This window comes from Furipterus horrens, unplaced genomic scaffold (genome assembly GCF_987537825.1).
Source record: "Furipterus horrens unplaced genomic scaffold, mFurHor1.1.pri manual_scaffold_6, whole genome shotgun sequence".
NCBI classification, from domain to species: Eukaryota; Metazoa; Chordata; class Mammalia; order Chiroptera; family Furipteridae; genus Furipterus; species Furipterus horrens.
In genome coordinates this window covers 124377080-124395169 of record NW_028327176.1, presented here as the reverse complement: position 1 = coordinate 124395169, position 18090 = coordinate 124377080, and the positions used below count along the sequence as shown (strand labels likewise).

At 38.9% G+C, this 18090-nt stretch overlaps 1 pseudogene; it reads left to right on the top strand.

The window, feature by feature from the left end:
- The first annotated feature begins 2761 nt into the window (after nt 1–2761).
- On the top strand, nt 2762–16928 carry LOC150007355 (protein CDV3 pseudogene; annotated as a pseudogene).
- The last annotated feature ends 1162 nt before the right edge of the window (nt 16929–18090 follow it).

The window sequence follows — 18090 nt, the reverse complement described above, 5'->3', positions numbered from 1 at the left end:
ACCTGACATAAAGGAATGCATATCACTGAAAACAATTGGATTTTGAGGTGATGCAGTAATTGGATAAAGTCTTGAGGTGGTATACTTTGAAGTCCAGGTGTGTTGCATATATTGGAAGAAATGTGCTATGCCATCAGGTCTCTTTTTAAAAAAGTGCTTTATTGAATTTATTGGGGTGACATTGGTTAACAAAATTATATAGATTTCAAAACCAAGATCTAGAAGCAACCCAAATGCCCATCAGTATATAACTGGGTAAAAAAGTTGTGGTAGATTTACATAATGGGATACTACTTGGTCACATGGATGGACCTGAGAAGATATGCTATGATTTCACTTATATGTGGAATGTAAGGAACAAAATAAATTAACCAAAAAAAAAAAAGAATCAGATATCTTTTTAAGAGAGCTTTTGCAGCAAGGAACAGAGTTAACTGCAGTGCCTTTGAGATGCATCAAAGTGTTCAAGCAGAGGACACGCTCTCCCTGACTCTCTGGGCATTTCCAATAAATGATTGATCATGCTGGGTGTTCTAGGTGCTAGCCATTGCTGCCCAACATAAGACTCATGCAAAAGGAAATTTTTGCTTTGTAGCTCCTTGTTGGACTGGATGAGAGTGTTTTTTAGGGTGATTCTTTCTACACAAGCCTCCTTCTTTCTCGCTTTTCTTTTGCAGATGTCAGATCTACACTGAGTACTGAAAGCTTTTACTGCCTACTCTCCCTCCTTCTCCCCTTTACTTTACACATGCATACCCACCCAGTGAATCTCTTGTAATTATTTTATTTTCAATTTTTACTTTTTAATTTTTTAAATTATATTTTATTGATTATGCTATTACAGTTGTCCTTATTTTTTCATCTTTTCCCCCATCCACCCAGCAATCCCCACTCCCTTAAGCAATCCCCTCACCATTGTTCATGCCTATGGGTCATGCATATAAGTTCTTTGGCTACTCATTTTCCTATACTGTACTTTATTCTGTAACTACTATTTGTACTTCTTATTCCTGTCACTTCTTCACTCATTCCCCCACATCTTTTCCCATCTGGCAATCATCAAAACACTCTGTATCCATGATTCTCTTTCTGTTCTTGTTTGCTTAGTTTGTTTTTTAGATTCAATTGTTGATAGATATGTATTTTTTGCCATTTTATTATTCATAGTTTTGATCTTCTTTTTCTTAAATAAGTCCCTTTAACATTTCATATAATACTGGTTTCGTGATGATGAACTCCTTTAGTATTTTGTTGTCTGGGAAGCTCTTTATCTGCCCTTCTAGTCTAAATGATAGCTTTGCTGGGTAGAGCAGTCTTGGATGTTGGTCTCTGCTTTTTATGACTTCGAATACTTCTTGCCAATCCTTTCTAGACTGCAAAGTTTCTTTTGAGAAGTCAGCTGATAGTCTTATGGGAACTCTCCTTTAGGTAACTAACTTCTTCTCTCTTGCTACTTTAAATATTCTCTCTTTATCTTTAACCTTTGACATTTTAGTTATGATGTGTCTTAGAGTGGGCCTCATTGCATCCATCTTGTCTGGGACCCTTTGTGCTTCCTGAACTTGCATGTCTCTTTCCTTCACCAAATTAAGGAAGTTTTCTGTCATTATTTTTTCAAATAGATTTCCAATTTCTTGCTCTTTTTCTTCTCCTTCTGACACCCCTATTATGTGAATGTTGGACCTCTTGAAGTTGTCCCAGAGGCTGCTAATACTATCCTCATTTTTTTTGGATTCTTTTTTCTTCTTCTTATTCTGATTGGTTGTTTTTTGCTACTTTATGTTCCAGATCATTGATTTGGTTCTCAGGTTCATCCACTCTACTGTTGTTTTCTTGTAAATTGTTCTTTATTTCAATTAGTGTATTCTTTGTTTCTGACTGGATCTTTTTTATGCTGTTGAGGTCCTCACTAAGCTCCTTGAGCATCCTTATAACCAGTGTTTTGAACTTTGCATCCGATAGATTGCTTAGCTCCACTTTGTTTAGCTCTTTTTCTGTAGTTTTGATCTGTTCTTTCATTTGGACTTTGTTTCTTCCACATTTTGGCAGCCTCCCTGTGTTTGTTTCTATGTATTAGGTAGAGCTGCTTTGCCTCTGTGTTGTGGTCTAATGTAGTAGGTGTCCTGTAGGATATCACTCAAGGCATGCCCTTTGTGTGGGCTGGGTACACTTTTCCTTTGTAGTTTAGCCTTGGTTGCTGTTGGCAGATCAATGGGAGGGATTACCCAGGCCAGTCAGCTATAAGGATTATCTGTGACCACTGAGCACCAACCTCTATCCTCCATGGAGGATCAGCTGTGCGGGGGCGGGGTGTGTGTGTGGTGCTTAGATGTGGTCTGTAGCTGCCCACCAGATGTGATGTGCTAGCCCTGGAGTTTCCCGGGTGGTGCAGACCAGGCTCAACTCCCACCTGTGTTTTGCCAGGGCCACTGTACCTGAGCTATAGAGCAATCTGAGATAGCTGCTATTTGTACTGATCTTGGAGATTCCCAGTGGAAGCCAAGCTGTAAATCTAGGCTGGCTGCTGCTGATCCCATGCCTGGGGCTCACTGAAGTCAACTATTGCTTGTTTGAGAGGATTTAGGAAGTTGTGAAGCATAAGCCAAGACCAGCCATTCATATGGAAAAGCAGCTTGGGTTGGGTGGGGTGGAGTCTCTGGGGATCTCCAAGGCAGGTCAAACAGTGTTTGCCAGGTTGGTGGAGTCTCAGATATGGCATCAGCTTGAGGGCTCTGTGGAGGGAGGGTTTAGAAAAGGGACAATGTCCTCTGCTCACCTTTATGTCAAACACTTCATTTCCTCCTTGGATGACACTAGTACCTTTCTAGCTGCTATCCCAGTGCTGGAGCTCAGAGGGGAGTCTGAGGAGGTGAGTCCTTGTGTGGATTCTGTAAAAGGAACTGCTTGGGGCTCCAGCAGTTTCTTCCACTAACTCAATCCCAGCTGGTTTTTGCAGCCAGAAGTTGTGGGAATTTATATTCCTGGCACTGAAACACTGAGCTTGGGGTCCTGGTGTGGGCCTGGGACTTCTTGCACCTGAGATCTCCTTCCTGAGTTTTTATCCACCACACATGGGCAAGAGACCAGTCCATTCCGTGTCTATGCCCCTCCTACCAGTCTAGATGAATGTGATTTCTTTAACTCTGTAGTGTCAGACTTCCATTCAACTTGGTTTCTGATTGTTCTGAGTCATGGTTGTTCTATATCTTAGTTGTAATTTTGATGTGGTTGTGTGAAGCAGTGATTCATGTCTGCCTACATTACTATCTTGACCAGAAGTGTCCTCTTGCACTTCTCACTGCCTTGAGCACTGGTTCCTAGAGGGCCAGAATTGACACAGACTCACATGCCTGTTGGTCACTGTAGAGCAAAGTGACCTGCCAGAGACATTTCTTGTCTGTGGGATACAAGTTATTACCATTGTGCAACTCAATGGAAAATATTATTTGTGTTAAATTCAAGTATATTCTTCTTTTTACACTTTACCAATGCCTTCATTTTATCCTCAAGTTTTTTCAAACTCTCAGGCATATTATCTGTTCTATTAATTCTCATCTTTGTCCTGAGTCTTTCTACCCCAATTCTCTGTTTCCTGGCTCCAGTCTTTGTTAGGGCTCTCTCTAGGACAGCCATATGGCTATCATCCTGGAATTTCCCTTCACTGCTCTCTTGAGTTGGGAATCACCATTTCTGGGGGGCCCTAGACCACCTTCTTTTATGTTTCGATGAAATACTTCCCTATTTTCTTAAAATGCATGTTCATTCCTAAGAAAGGGTGCATTTAAGGTAAATTTCAAAGTCCATACATATTTGAAAATGCCTTCAATTATTTTCTCATGAGTGGTTACTAGGTTGGCTATGGAAATCTGAGATAAAAATAATTTTCTCCAGGAATTCTGAGGGCTTGCTTCATTCCTTTTCCAAACCCTATGTTCTCCTGCAAAGGCTAATATCTCTGATTTTCACTCCCTTGCAGATAAGCTGTCTTTTATCCTTCATAGCTTTTGAATCATTTCTTTATCCTCAGAGGTATGATATTTTGCCAAAATGTATTGAAGTCTTGGATACAGAATGAGTTCTTTCGGCTTAAAGACTGGATCCATTTCAAGGAAATTATCTATTGTCACCTCTATGACATTTTTTTTCTTCTTTTTCTCTCTTTCTGGACTTCTTTGGATGTAAAATGTCTTAGAATAATCCTTTGATTCTCTTGTCTTTTCTCCCATGTTTTAGTCTCCTTGTATTGCAATCTAGGAGATTTCTTTTAATTTATTTTCTAACTTTTCTATTGAATTTCTTTTTGGCAATCAAATTTTATTTCTAAAAAAATGTTCTTATTATCAGATACAGCCTTATGTACTGGGTTGGAGTTATTTTATGAATACAGTATCTTTTAAAGAAGTTAATTATTGTGTATATAAATGTATAACAAAATAAATTCCTTTGTATCTGTCAACCCTGGGTAAGAAAGTAACCAGCAGTATAGAAGCCTCTGTGTTCTCTTATCTAGCTAGCTCCTGCACTGAAAGCTGTGTTAATCATTCCTTTGCTTTTAAATGCTGATTAGTTTTACCTGTTTTTAACTTTATAAATGGATTTATTCTGCATGTTTTTCTTTGTGAATTGTTTCTTTTGATTTTTGGAATTGCTTATTCACCAATATCTTCCATTCTCTGCCCTTTGTAGTTGGCAGTTATATCTTAAAAAAAAAAAAATAACAAAAACCAACATTATTATCATTTTAATAAAGCCTTTGGAGGTAGAGGAGGTAAATGCGTGCTCTTAATCTATCATATTAAACTAGAAACCTAAATGACATTTTTAAAAATAACATGTGAATCATGCTATCTTATTAATTTATAGTTGGTTTATTAACATATATTTATTATATGTGCTATATACAAAAGGAACACTTTTTAAATACTTTGTAATTTAAAATCTGAACTAAATGCTCTTGAGGTAGTGACATGTAATGAGCTTTGAGATCAGTCAAACTTGAGTTAAAATCTCTATTCTACCACCTTTATTTTTAAAAGTATGTTTTATTGATTATACTATTACAGTTGTCCATATTTTCCCCCTTTCCCTCCTCTGCCTGGTACCTCCCTTTGCTCCAGCAACCGCCCCCCCTTCCAAACCTCCCCTAGTTCATGTCCATGGGTTATGCACATAAGTTCTTTGGCTTCTCCATTTTGTATAGTGTTCTTAATGTCCCCCTGTTTATTTTGTACCTACAAAGTATGCTTCTTAATCCCTCCACATTTACCCCCATTCTCCCCCTTCAAGCTCCCCACTGACAACCCTTCATATGATCTCCATGTCTTTGGTTCTGTTCCTGTTCTGGTTGTTTGCTTGGTTTGTTTTTTTAGACTCAGTTGTTGAGTGAATTTGTTGTCACTTTACTGTTTATAGTTTTGATCTTCTTTTCTTAAATAAGTCCCTTTAACATTTTATATAATAAGGACTTGGTGATGATGAACTCCTTTAGTTTTACCTTGACTGGGAAGCACTTTACCTGCCCTTTCATTCTAAATGATAGCTTTGTTGGGTAGAGTAATCTTGGTTGTCAGCCCTTGCTGTTCATCACTTTGAATACCTCTTGCCAGTCCCTTCTTGCCTGCAAAGTTTCTTTTGAAAAATCAGCTAACTGGCATATGGAAACTCCTTTGTATGCAACTCTCTTCTTTTCTCTTGCTGCTTTTCAGATTCTCTCTTTATCTTTAACCTTTGACATTTTAATTATGATGTGTCTTGGTGTGGTCCTCTTTAGGTCTAGCTTGTTGAGGACTCTCTGTGCTTCCTGAACTTGTATGTCTATTTCCTTTGCCAAATTAGGGAAGTTTTCCTTCATTATTTCTTCAAAAAAGTTTTCAATTTCTTGCTCTTCCTCCTCTACTTCTAGCACCCCTGTGATTCAGACATTGGCACATTTAAAGTTGTCCCAGAAGTTGCTAAGCCTCTCCTCGTTTTTTTTTTTTTCTTCAATTATTATTTCTTCATTCTGTACTGGTTGACTGTTTATTTCTTCTTTATGTTCGAAATCATTGATTTGAACCCTGGCTTCCTTCTCTTCATCATTGGTTTCATGTGAATTTTTCTTCATTTCACTTAGTACAGCCTTCACTTCTTCCCTCATTCATTTGTTGTACTCAAGCATGTCTGTCAAGTCTGTGAGCATTGTTATCACCAGTGTTTTGAAATATGATTTGTTAGGTTGATCTGGAACCATGATCTGCTCCCTCTTTTGGGCCATAATTTTCTGTCTTCTCATCTTGACAGCCTCCTGTGTTTGTTTGCCTCTGTGTCTTAAGTAGAGCTGTTGTACCTGTTATGTTGTAAGGGGTGGAGCCTTAGGTATTCACCAGTGCATAGCAACCTCTTTCACTGCCTTGTGGTGCTGTATGTGGCAGAGAGATCAGAGAGGAAACAATGCTGCTTGCTCTGCACTCCTTTTCCCATTACTTCACCATCTTCCTGTATGCAACTGGCACCCTCTAGCTATTGCCGTGGTGATGGTTCCCAAAGTGGGTGGGTATGTGGACATTCTAGGACCAGGGGGCCTCTAAACTGACTCTTATGAGAGACAGGCAGTTTATTCCACTGTCCCAGCCCCTATTGATTTTCACAGCCAAAAGCAATGTGGCTTTATTTTCCTGGCACTGGAACCATGAGCTGTGTGATATGGTCTGCATGGGACTGGGATTGCCCTCCCAGCTTTTATAATGGGTGACTGTGCTTTCTGCTGGCCAGCCACAGCCACTGTCTTGCTGCCATGGCTGCCACAGTCACAGCCACCACACAACATCCTCTCTGCCCCAGCGCTGCCCCTCTTACCTATCTAGATGAGTATTTGCCTCTTTATTGTTTATTGGACTTCCATGTAGTTCAGTTTTCTGGCAGTTCTGGTTGTTTTTTGTTTTGAGATATATGTAATCCTTCTTATAATTGTAGAAAGAGGCAAAGGGTGCCTACCTACACCTCCATCTTGGTGGGATGTTCTACCATCTTTTAGAGAGGAGATATTGAACATATTATTTAGACTCTAAAGTCCCAAATTTCCACCTTTATAAATGGGGATTAAAATACCTACCCCAAAGTTTTATTTGATGATTAAATGAGGTAGTGTATATGAAGGATTTAACCTAATTCTCAGCATATAGTAAATTCTCAGTAAACATAGTGCCTGTTCCTCCTTCTTATTAAAAAATATTGCTTTTCTGTTCTACTCAAGCTCACAAGCAGGGTTTGTTTTATGACCTGTGCAGTTTTACATGGCTCTGTGCTCACAGGGGCTCTTTGGTTTAATACCTTACTATCACTCTTTTGAAATTATTAATAATTTGATCTTTGAGCTTGTGTTATATATGTGAATTCCAGTGAGACAATGGAGCATGTGTATGAGCAGATGAGGCATAGTTAATGTGTGTATCTATCTTTTCTTGCCAATTCATTCACATAAAATGCTCACAGTGTTCCATGAGCACAGAATTCCAGTGAATGCATAACATATGGGAGTACAGCAAGATTCAAACAAGTACAAGGTAAGTGTTATGTCTGTGACTAAGCTTGGGTGTTGATAGCACTGATGGGCTACACTTCTTTCTGAGTCAGAATTTGCTTTGACTTAATATAATTTTCATTTCTACCTGGGTCTTTTTTATGCTGTTGCTGTACTCAATGAGTTCTTTGAGCATCCTAATAATCAGTGTTTTGAACTCTCCATTTTGTTTAATTCTTTTTCTGGAGTTTTGTTCTGTTCTTTCAGTTGGGCCATTATTTTTTGTCTCCTCAATTTGGCAGCCTTTCTGTGTTTGTTTCCATGTGTTAGGTAGAGCTGCTTTGACTCATTGCCTTAGTAGTGTGGCCCATTGTAGAAGAGCATACCTATAAATTGTGTGGGGCAGCACCATAGGTGATCAAGAAAAATCTACAGGGAACCAACAATGGAGGGGACGAAAGTGAGTATCAAATAATAATTTGGAACATAAGGAAGAAAAAAGCATTCAATCAGAACTATTAGAAGAATAAAGAACCAAAAACAAAAACAAACAAACATTCACACACACAAAAAACAAGGATAGGATAAGAAGCCTCTGGGACATCTCCAAACATACTAACATCCAAATCACAGGGATGCTAGTAGAAAAGAAAGAGTAAGACATTGAAAACTTCTTTGAAGAAATAATGAAGGAAAACTTCCCTAATTTGGCAAAGGAAATAGACATACAAGTTCAGGAAGCACAGAGAGTCCTCAACAAGCTAGACCTAAAGAGGACCACACCAAGACACATCATAATTAAAATGTCAAAGGTTAAAGATAAAGAGAGAATCTGAAAAGCAGCAAGAGAAAAGAAGAGAGTTGCATACAAAGGAGTTTCCATATGCCAGTTAGCTGATTTTTCAAAAGAAACTTTGCAGGCAAGAAGGGACTGGCAAGAGGTATTCAAAGTGATGAACAGCAAGGGCTGACAACCAAGATTACTCTACCCAACAAAGCTATCATTTAGAATGAAAGGGCAGGTAAAGTGCTTCCCAGTCAAGGTAAAGCTAAAGGAGTTCATCATCACCAAGTCCTTATTATATAAAATGTTAAAGGGACTTATTTAAGAAAAGAAGATCAAAACTATAAACAGTAAAGTGACAACAAATTCACTCAACAACTGAGTCTAAAAAAACAAACCAAGCAAACAACCAGAACAGGAACAGAACCATAGATATGGAGATCACTTGGAGGCTTCTCAGCTGGGAGGGGGATGGGGAGAATGGGGTAAAAGTGCAGAGATTAAGAAGCATACTTTGCAGGTACAAAATTGACAAGGGGTTGTTAATAATAATTTTGGAAATGAGAGGTCAAAGAACTTATGGGAATGAACCATGATCATGAACTAAGCAGGGTATTGCTGGAGGGAATGGGGGATAATTGGGGAAAAATTGGGACAACTTTAATAGCATAATCAATTAAATATATTTAAAAATAGAAAAATAATGATCTCACAAAATTAAATAAAAATGGACTTTGCTTTGAATGTGGAAAGAAGGCAATAGTATTCCTAGAAACACAAATGAATATGGAAACCTCTGTTGGCCCTCTGTTAACCAATTAATTATGCTAGAAATGATAATATAAAAAGTGAAGGATAGTTCCTTTTTTTCCCAGTCTTCCCAAATTTATTAGTAATCCGAAGGTAGACAGGGTTGGTAGAAATATGTTTGTACCAAGAAATTAAGTACAATAGTTTAGTTTATAGTTTTGTTTTATGCAGTGTTTCAACTCTTTTGGTAAGAATGAAATACATATGCATATATAAGCTATGAAATAGGAATTGTGTAATATTGGTGATTCTGCATACCACTTAAACGCTCTTGTATTTAAAACTTACTGCAATATACCTGGCTGGTGTGGCTCAGTGGATTGAGTCCTGGCCTGCGAACCAAAGGGTCACGAGTTTGATTTCCAGTCAGGGCACCTACCTAGGTTGCCGGCCAAAGCCCCATTCGGGGGTGCATGAGAGGCAACCACACATTGATGTTTCTCTCCCTCTCTTTCTCCCTCCCTTCCCCTTTCTCTAAAAATAAGTAAATAAAAAAAAAAAAAAAAACTGAATAGTAAAAGTCATGCTAATAATGTAAATTTTTAATTTTTCTTAGGAGGACATTAAATAACAACAACAACAACAAAAACCACACACCATAAAAAGTCATGGAAAAAAGGGAGAAGCTTTATGTTTTGGTTATTTGAACAGCACTTTTCCCCAGTATTTTGAACCAGGGATTTTGTGCTATCATTTCATGCTAGGCCTCACAAATTACATAGACAGCTCTGCTTACAAGAACATTTACTGAATTTCAAAGCCTGCTCTTTATCAGCACAATTTAGAAATTGATAGCCACTATGTTGGATTTTCAATTTTCTTTTATGACAGATGAAGACAATATCAGAGGACACAATCTAATCTTGTTTTTAGGTAATTAATTGTTTTTGCTGTATTGGTGAGTCTAGGGCCAAATAAGCCTGCTTAAATGAAGAAAGTGGAAGGTGAAGAAATAGTACATCTCTCACTGGGCTTCAGTTATTTTAGGAGAAGGCATTAAAGAACAAGACTGTGTGGAGGATGCACCAATTATGAATGCATTTGGGGGATATTTCACTCTTTTCTGATGGGTTGAATGTGAGTGTGCTTAAAATACTGCCTTAAGCTCCTCCCATAGTATTGATAGGTTGGTAGATATTTGGAGCCTAAAGCATGAAGGAAAAAATAAAAACAATTGAATTAAACGGCTAAGCCTTTTTTTCTTAATCCACGGAAAGTCTTCATATGAAGTTCATTTAATTGAAGACCAAGGAGTGGCACATGCCTCAGCGACCCTGTGGGGCCGAGGCATCACCAAGCCCGGTAGCCTGAGTGGAGAGCCTGCGCACACTGCCTGCCCAGTCCATCGGTGTTGAGAAGGCGGAACAATGGCTAAGAAGGAGGAGTCTAGACAACTTATCCTAGACGGACAAGAAGAAGGAGCGAAACAACAGGGCAGGGAGCGCTGCGGGCCTGGGGCGTGGCCGCGTGATGGCGAGATCACGTGTGCGAGGGGTCCGCCAGCCTTGGGGTCTCCACCAAGGTTGTGACGAAGGATAAAGATGAGTGGAAAGATTTTGAGCAAAAAGAGATAGATGACAGCAGTCTTAGGGTTCAGGCAATACAAATAAATGAAAAGGAAGAAGATAGTGAAAAAGTCGAAGATCCAGGTGATAACTGGGGGGAGGCTGGGGATGATAGTGGTTGTTTGGAAAAATCTTCAGGTCCCTGGAATGAAACAGCTCAGATACAGGCACCTTCTGCTCCAGTGATTGTTACAGAAACCCCAGAACTGGCAATGACTAGGAGTGTTATAGGTCTCCTGGAGCCAGGTTAACCACAAGGGAAACAACACAAGGATCACCAGAAATATACAGTGATATAGTTCCCATTCCTGCAGTCCACTGCCAAGCATTTAGAAAGTCAAAACAGGTACTTAAAATGAATGCTACCTGGAGTTAAATGACCACATATGACACATCCACATTTTGTGAGGGCTATGAATTTTTAAAATTAAATAAAATGGGAAGACTTGTAAATGATGTCAGACAGAAATATTTTTTTTGGGGGGGGGTGACTCTTAAAGTAAATCCCACTCTTTTTACCTATTTGAGACCACAGCTGGCTTGAATTTAAACCTCCACTTGAACTTGCCTCTCTGCCCTGTTCTACAAAATAAGGGGCAGTGATTCACCACACTCACCCTTCTTTATCTGATCTACTCCCATGAAGTAAAAGTTAAGAGAAGTAATTGAATAACGAGTACAACTTTACTTGAGTGAGAAAATTGTTGCCCTCACTTATGCATAAAGAAAGATGTAGTGTCTATTATTTGCCAACAATAAAAGTGAGTCTTAGAAAGAATCACCATGTTAATAGACAGTTTTTTAACTTTCCAGTTGTCCAAGTTGGTCCCAAAATAGGTTTGCAGATAATAGTACTGAATACTACAGTAGACTTGCAACCACAGAAAATGAGACCATAGAGCTTCAATTACAGTATTCTATGTTTTTTGTTTAATTGAAGCCTTAAAAATAAGGATTTTATATTTCATTCCTGTCTCTCCCTTAAAATTCCTCTAATGAATGACTTTTACTTTATTTTATTTTTTAAATAAATTAGTTAATTTTTTAATTATTGTTTTTCAATTACAGTTGTCCCATTTTCCCCCATGGCTCCCCCCACCCAGCCCACCCTTTCTCCCACAGTCATATCCGACCCCGTTGTCCATGTCCATGAGTCATTTATACATGTTCTTTGACTAGACCCTCCCCTTACATATCCCCCTTCTCTCCCTCCCCCCTGTTATTCTGTCGTGTTCAATTTTGTTCATTTGTTTGTGTTGTTCATTAGTCTCCCGTATTAGGTGATATCATATGATATTTTTCTTTCATTACCTGGCTTGTTTCACTAAGCATAATTCTCTTTAGTTCCATCCATGTTGTCGCAAATAGCAGGAGTTCCTTCTTTCTTTCTGCTGCATAGTATTCCATTGTGTAAATGTACCACAGTGTTTTAATCCATTCATCTACAGATGGGCACTTAGGCTGTTTCCAGCACTTAGCTATCATAAATAGCGCTGCTATGAACATAGGGGTGTGTAAGTTCTTTTAAATTGGGGTTTCAGGATTCTTCGAGTAGAATCCTAGCAGTGGAATCACTTGTTCAAAAGGCAGTTACATTTTTAGTTTTTTGAGGTAATTCCATACTGTTTTCCATAGTGGCTGCACCAGTCTGCATTCCCACCAACAGTGCAGTAGGGTTCCCGTTTCTTCACATCCTCGCCAGCACTTGTTGTTTATTGATTTATTGATGATGACCATTCTGACTGGTTTTAAGTGGTATCACATTGTGGTTTTTATTTACATCTCTCTGATGGCTAGGAATGTTGAACATTCTTTCATATGCCTGTGGACCTTCTATGTGCTCTGGAGAAGTGTTTGTTCAAGTCCTTTGCCCATTTTTTAACTGGCTTGTTCTTCCCTAAATGTTCCGTAAAATTCTCCATGAAGCCATCCAGTCCAGGGCATCTGTGTGCCGGGAGATTTTTGATTACTGTTTCAATTTCACTCTTTGTTATTGGTCTGTTCAGGCTTTCTACTTCTTGATTCAGTTTTGGAAGGTTATATGTTTCTAGAAATTTGTCCATTTTATTTAGGTTGTCAAATTTCTTGCCATACAGTTGTTTGTAGTAATTTCTTAGAATCCTTTGTATTTCTGTGATATCAGTCGTGATTTCTCCTCTTTCATTTCTGATTTTGTTTATTTGGGTCCTCTCTTTTTTTCTTGATGAGCCAGGCTAAAGGCTTGTTGATTTTGTTTATTTTTTCAAAGAACCAGCTCCTACTTTTGTTTATCTTTTGAATTGTTTGTTTAGTCTCTATGTAATTTAATTCTGCTCTGATCTTGATGATTTCCTTCCTTCTATTCGCTCTGGGCTTTGTTTGTTGTTGTTCTAGTTCTTGTAGCTGTAGGGTTAGATTTTTTATTTGAGATTCTCCCATCCTTTTCAGGTAGGCCTGTATTGCTATAAACTTTCCTCTCAGGAATTTTTTTGTGTGTGTCCCATAGGTTTTGGGCTGTTGTGTGTTCATTATCATTAGTTTCCAGAAACTTCTTGATTTCTTCCTTGATGTCATTGTTAACCCATTCATTATTTAATATCATGTTATTCATTCTCTATGAGATTGGATGTCTTTGATTTTTTTCCTTGAGGTTGATTTCTAGTTTCAAGTCATTGTGGTCAGAAAAGATGCTTGATATAATTTCTGTTTTCTTGAATTTGTTGAGGCTTGTTTTGTGTCCTATCGTGTGGTCTATCTTTGAAAATGTCCCATGTGCATTTGAAAAGAATGTATATTTTGCTTCTTTGGAGTGGAAAGTTCTATATATATCAGTTAAGTCCATTTGGTTTAGTATGTTGTTCAATGCCTCAATATCCTTGGTGTTTCTTTGCTTCGAAGATCTGTCTATTGGTGATAATGGGGTGTTAAAGTCCCCTACTATGAGTGTGTTGCTGTCGATATCGTTCTTATAGTCTTCTAGTATTTTCCTTATATATTTGGGTGCTCCTACTTTGGGTGTATATATGTTTACCAGGGTTACATCTTCTTGATTTACTGTTGCCTTAAGTATTACGAAATATCCTTCTTTGTCTCTTTCTATGGCCTTTGCTGTGAAATCTATTTTGTCTGATATAAGTGTGGCTACCCCAGCTTTTTTATCATGTTCATTTTCTTGGAATAATTTTTCCATCCCTCCACTTTCAGTCTGTGTAAATCTTTTGTTTTGAGGTGTGTTTCTTGTAGACAGCATATATGTGGGTCATGTTTTTGTATCCATTCCGCTACCCTATGTCTTTTAATTGGATCATTTAATCCATTTACATTTAAGGTTATTATGGACAAGTATTTATGCATTTCCCTTTGTACCTGTGTTCCTCCCCCTCTCTTTTTTTCTTCTCTTTCTTAAAGCATTCCCTTTAGCATCTCTTGCAATGCTGATTTTGTGGAGATATATTCCTTTAGTCTTCCTTTGTCTGAGATACTCTTTATTTCACCTTCCATTTTGAATGAGAGCCTTGCTGGGTAGAGTAGTCTTAGCTATAGGCCTTCGTTTTTCATTGCTTAAAATATTTTTTGCTGTTCCCTTCTGGCTCATAGTGTTTCTGTTGAGAAATCAGTTGATAGCCTTATCAGAGCTCCCTTGTATGTTATTTGCTGTTTTTTTCTTGCGGCTTTTAGGATTCTCACTTTGTCTTTGAATGTTGCCATTTTAATTATGATGTGCCTTGGAGTGGGCCTTTTTGGGTTCATCTTCTTTGGAACTCTCTGTGCTTCCTGGACTTGCATGACTTTTTCTTTCATCAGGTTAGGAAAATTTCCTGTCATTACTTTTTCTATCAGGTTTTCTATCCCTTGCTCCTCCTCTTCTTCTTGTATTCCTATGATTCTAATGTTGTTTAGTCTCAAGTTGTCCTGCAGTTCTCTTAAACCCTCTTCATTTTTTTAAAATCTTTTTCAATCTTTTTTCATTTTGTTTTATTGTCTGGGATTTTTTTTTCTACATTGTCCTCTAACTCACTGATCTGATCCTCTGCTTCGTTTAGTCTGCTTTTGATTGATTCTACTGTGTTCTTCAGTTCAGAAATTGTATTCTTAATTTCTCCCTTGTTCTTATTAGTAGTTTCTATGTCCTTTTTTATGCTGGTGTAGTTCTCCATAAGTTCCTTGTAGCAATTCTTTGTAGTTTTCTTGGAGTTCCTTGTAATTTCCCTGGAGTTTGTCATAGTTTTCTTTGAGATTGTCAAGTTCATTGAACTTTCTTATCACCATTATTTTGAATTTCATGTCTGATAGTTGGCTTATGTCTATTCCATCTATCTTTTTGGGGATTCCTCTTCTCCTTTCATTGGGAGGTTGTTTCTGTGTCTCCCCATATTGGATTCTTCTTGTTTGTTTTTGTTCATTAGATTTGTCTGCTTTGATTTCCCGCCTTCATGGCATGAGATTCTTTATAGGAGACCTGAGGGATTCAGTGGTGCAGTCTCTGATCTCCTGAGCCTGACACTCTTGGGATGCCCTTTACATCATTTGTTTAACCTGTCTGGTTGTATTTCAGTTACTCTTTGGTGGATCCTTCCCTCTGGCTAGTTGACTGAGAGTCACTCTGCCCACCTTGTCTTGAGTTCTTTTGTGGAGATGCTGTTAAAACATAAACACACAACCCAGGCAAGAAACACACACCCTCACAAATATCCCCCACCCATGATCCCACTGTCAGCAGCAAATGAGCCAGTATTAATATAAATGTAGAGAGGTTAAGACTATTACACTATAGGAGAAACAGATAAGAATTGTTTTAAATGAAAGAAAGATGATTTTTTAGAGGAAAGATGATAGAATAATACTAGTAGCAAGCAGGGTCAAAGCTATGTGAGACAGTAAGTAATATTCACATTGTATGTTTAAAAAGAGAGGGAAGAATACAGAATGAAATCAGAAAGTGGGTATTAGGTTTATATAGCTGTTATATGCTATATGTTAGTGTGAGAGGGAGGATAAACAAAACAGACAAAGAAAAATTAAAGAAGGATAGGAGAAAGAGAAGGTAGGAAACAGATTAAAGAAATAGTTTAAAAGAAAAAAGGAAAAAAAAGGGAAGAAAAAAAGGGAAAAAATAAAAAAGTTTTTACTTAGTTCAACCTTTGGGCGCAGTCTTCTTTTTCTGGATCCACCCCTGTTCAAAATTCCATGGGTTTCAAATCTTTTCTGGCTGGCTGGCTGTGAGGAGATCCAGCTTGACTCTGGGGTTGCTAGTCTCTCATTCATGGGCCTGCTGCTGCTCTGCTGAGAGCCACACCTTGTTGAGTCCCCTCCCCTTTGTCCTGCGGCACCCTCAGCCCTCCTCAGGCTTATCTAGCAACACTGTTCTGCTGGTGGGCCAGCATGTGCATGCCAGTAATCTCTGCTCAGCCTCAAGTCCTGTTTTTGTTCCCAAGCTGCAGCACCAGCTCACGTCTCTGCCCATACGCCTGCGCGCCTGGGGTCCCTACTGAGTCTGCAGTTCTGTCGCAGCTTTCCCATATGGGCCCCTCTCTGTGGCTCAGGTCTGCTCCTTTGTTTGGTGGGGCTCTGGCATGAGAGCGTGGAGCTGTCAGCCCAGGGGTGCCAGCCAAGGGAGTCCCCACCTAGACTCAGTTCATACAGTTTCTTACAGTCGGGGTCTTTCACTGTCTTCCCATGCCTCCGGCTGTTTCAGCTAAACCTTTTTGCTGACTCCCTCTGGGACTTTGCTGGTCGGTGCGCCCTTGGCAGGGGGAAGCCTCCAAGCAGATCCCAGCTAATGAGCTGGTCAACAGCTGCCCCTTTCAGGTGCGATGAGGCAGAGGAGCCCGGCTGGGGGGCCCAGTGACTCAGCCTGGCGACTCAGACTGGAGAGCGTGGCCGAGCTTTCTGCCCTCTTTCGTAACGCTCCCACACTTCCTTCCCTGTTCGCGCTGTCTGAAATCCTTACTCACTCACTCCTCTCCGTGTTAGCACTCCAAGCCCTTCCACGATGGGAGCAAGCAGACAACACCACTATCTACTCCACAGCCATCTTTTCAACCTCCTCCATGGCTTTTATTTTTTAACTCAAGGAAGAATTTTTTAAAAGCAACCTCAAGAAACATTTACTGTTTACATTTATTCTCCCTTAGGGGTAAAGGATAAGGAAACAGAGACAAACTTTGAAGTAATAAGACACAAAACTAGAGTTAGGGATAAGGTTGCAAAATACCAGGTCCTTAAACTTTAGCTAGACAATCAGTATGCTGCACATGAAAATCTGAAAAGCAGTGACACACAACACAATTAAGGAATGGTCTTTGCTAACCCTTCTAAAGTAACTAGACCACAACTAACCACACCAAACAGTTATTCATCAGCTGATCTATGCTGAATTTATAGCAACTGATGCAGATCCCTTGATGTAAATGACTGCCCTATTGCATTATGAAAGTTTCAAGTGTCATAACTGCTCTTTAGGTACATTGCATTTAAAGGATTTTCATTGTTATACACGTGTGAACTAGATTCAGCAGTCTTCTTTCATAATAATTACTCTGCAAATACAAAAAACAAAACAAACAACAACAAACAACAACAACAACTCCTACAATCTGCATCCAGGGGTCATTTGAAAATCTTTTTATGTTTAGATACTGAGCCTTTGAAAGGTTGACTACCTCAGATTTGTTGCACTCATTGTGGGCTTCATATGGGTCACAGCTTCTGAATAAGAAGGTTACAGCTATTTTGTCTATGTGAAACTTGCAACCAGTTCTACTGGATTCCTATCAGAAATCCTGCAGAAAGTCAGCCATCTGAGTTCTGATCTACTGTAAAAGATGAAGATTTAAGTGACCTTAATTAACCTGTCCTGTGCCCCACACTGCAGTGGGCTGTGGCTGTATTACTTTCTGGAACATGCCGCTCTCAAAGGAACTGATGTGTTCAGGTACTCTGTGATTTATAATTTGAACTTTGAGCTGCATTCTGAGACAACCACAAAATCTATGAAACTTGGATCTACCAAGTGGGAAGGGGGCAAAGGAGGTAATAATCTTGTTTCTTTTAGTGATTTTTTACTTGGGTAGTGCTTTTTCTGTGTTCCACATTAGGGCCTATTTTTGCTTTAACTTGGAAGAAGTTCTTTGACAGAGCATATTACTTGGTTAAGTGACCTGAAATGTGCGTTAGAATTTGTGAAATGTCTCATGAAATTGCCAATCCCTAGAGCAGAACCAAATAGCCTTTGATGTAAAGGACAGTGGATACAGGGAGCTCTACTTCAGATGCTGTTAAAACCTCAAATCAGGTCTAAACTGTAAGGTTAATTGTAGTAGGAAGGGTACAGTTTTTGTTCATACCAAGGTATTCACTAACCCATTTTTAGGAATTCAAAGCAATGTGAGCAGAACCTCAACCTAAAACCCACTTAGGTTTCATGGATCTTGCATAATCTTTGACAATTTCAG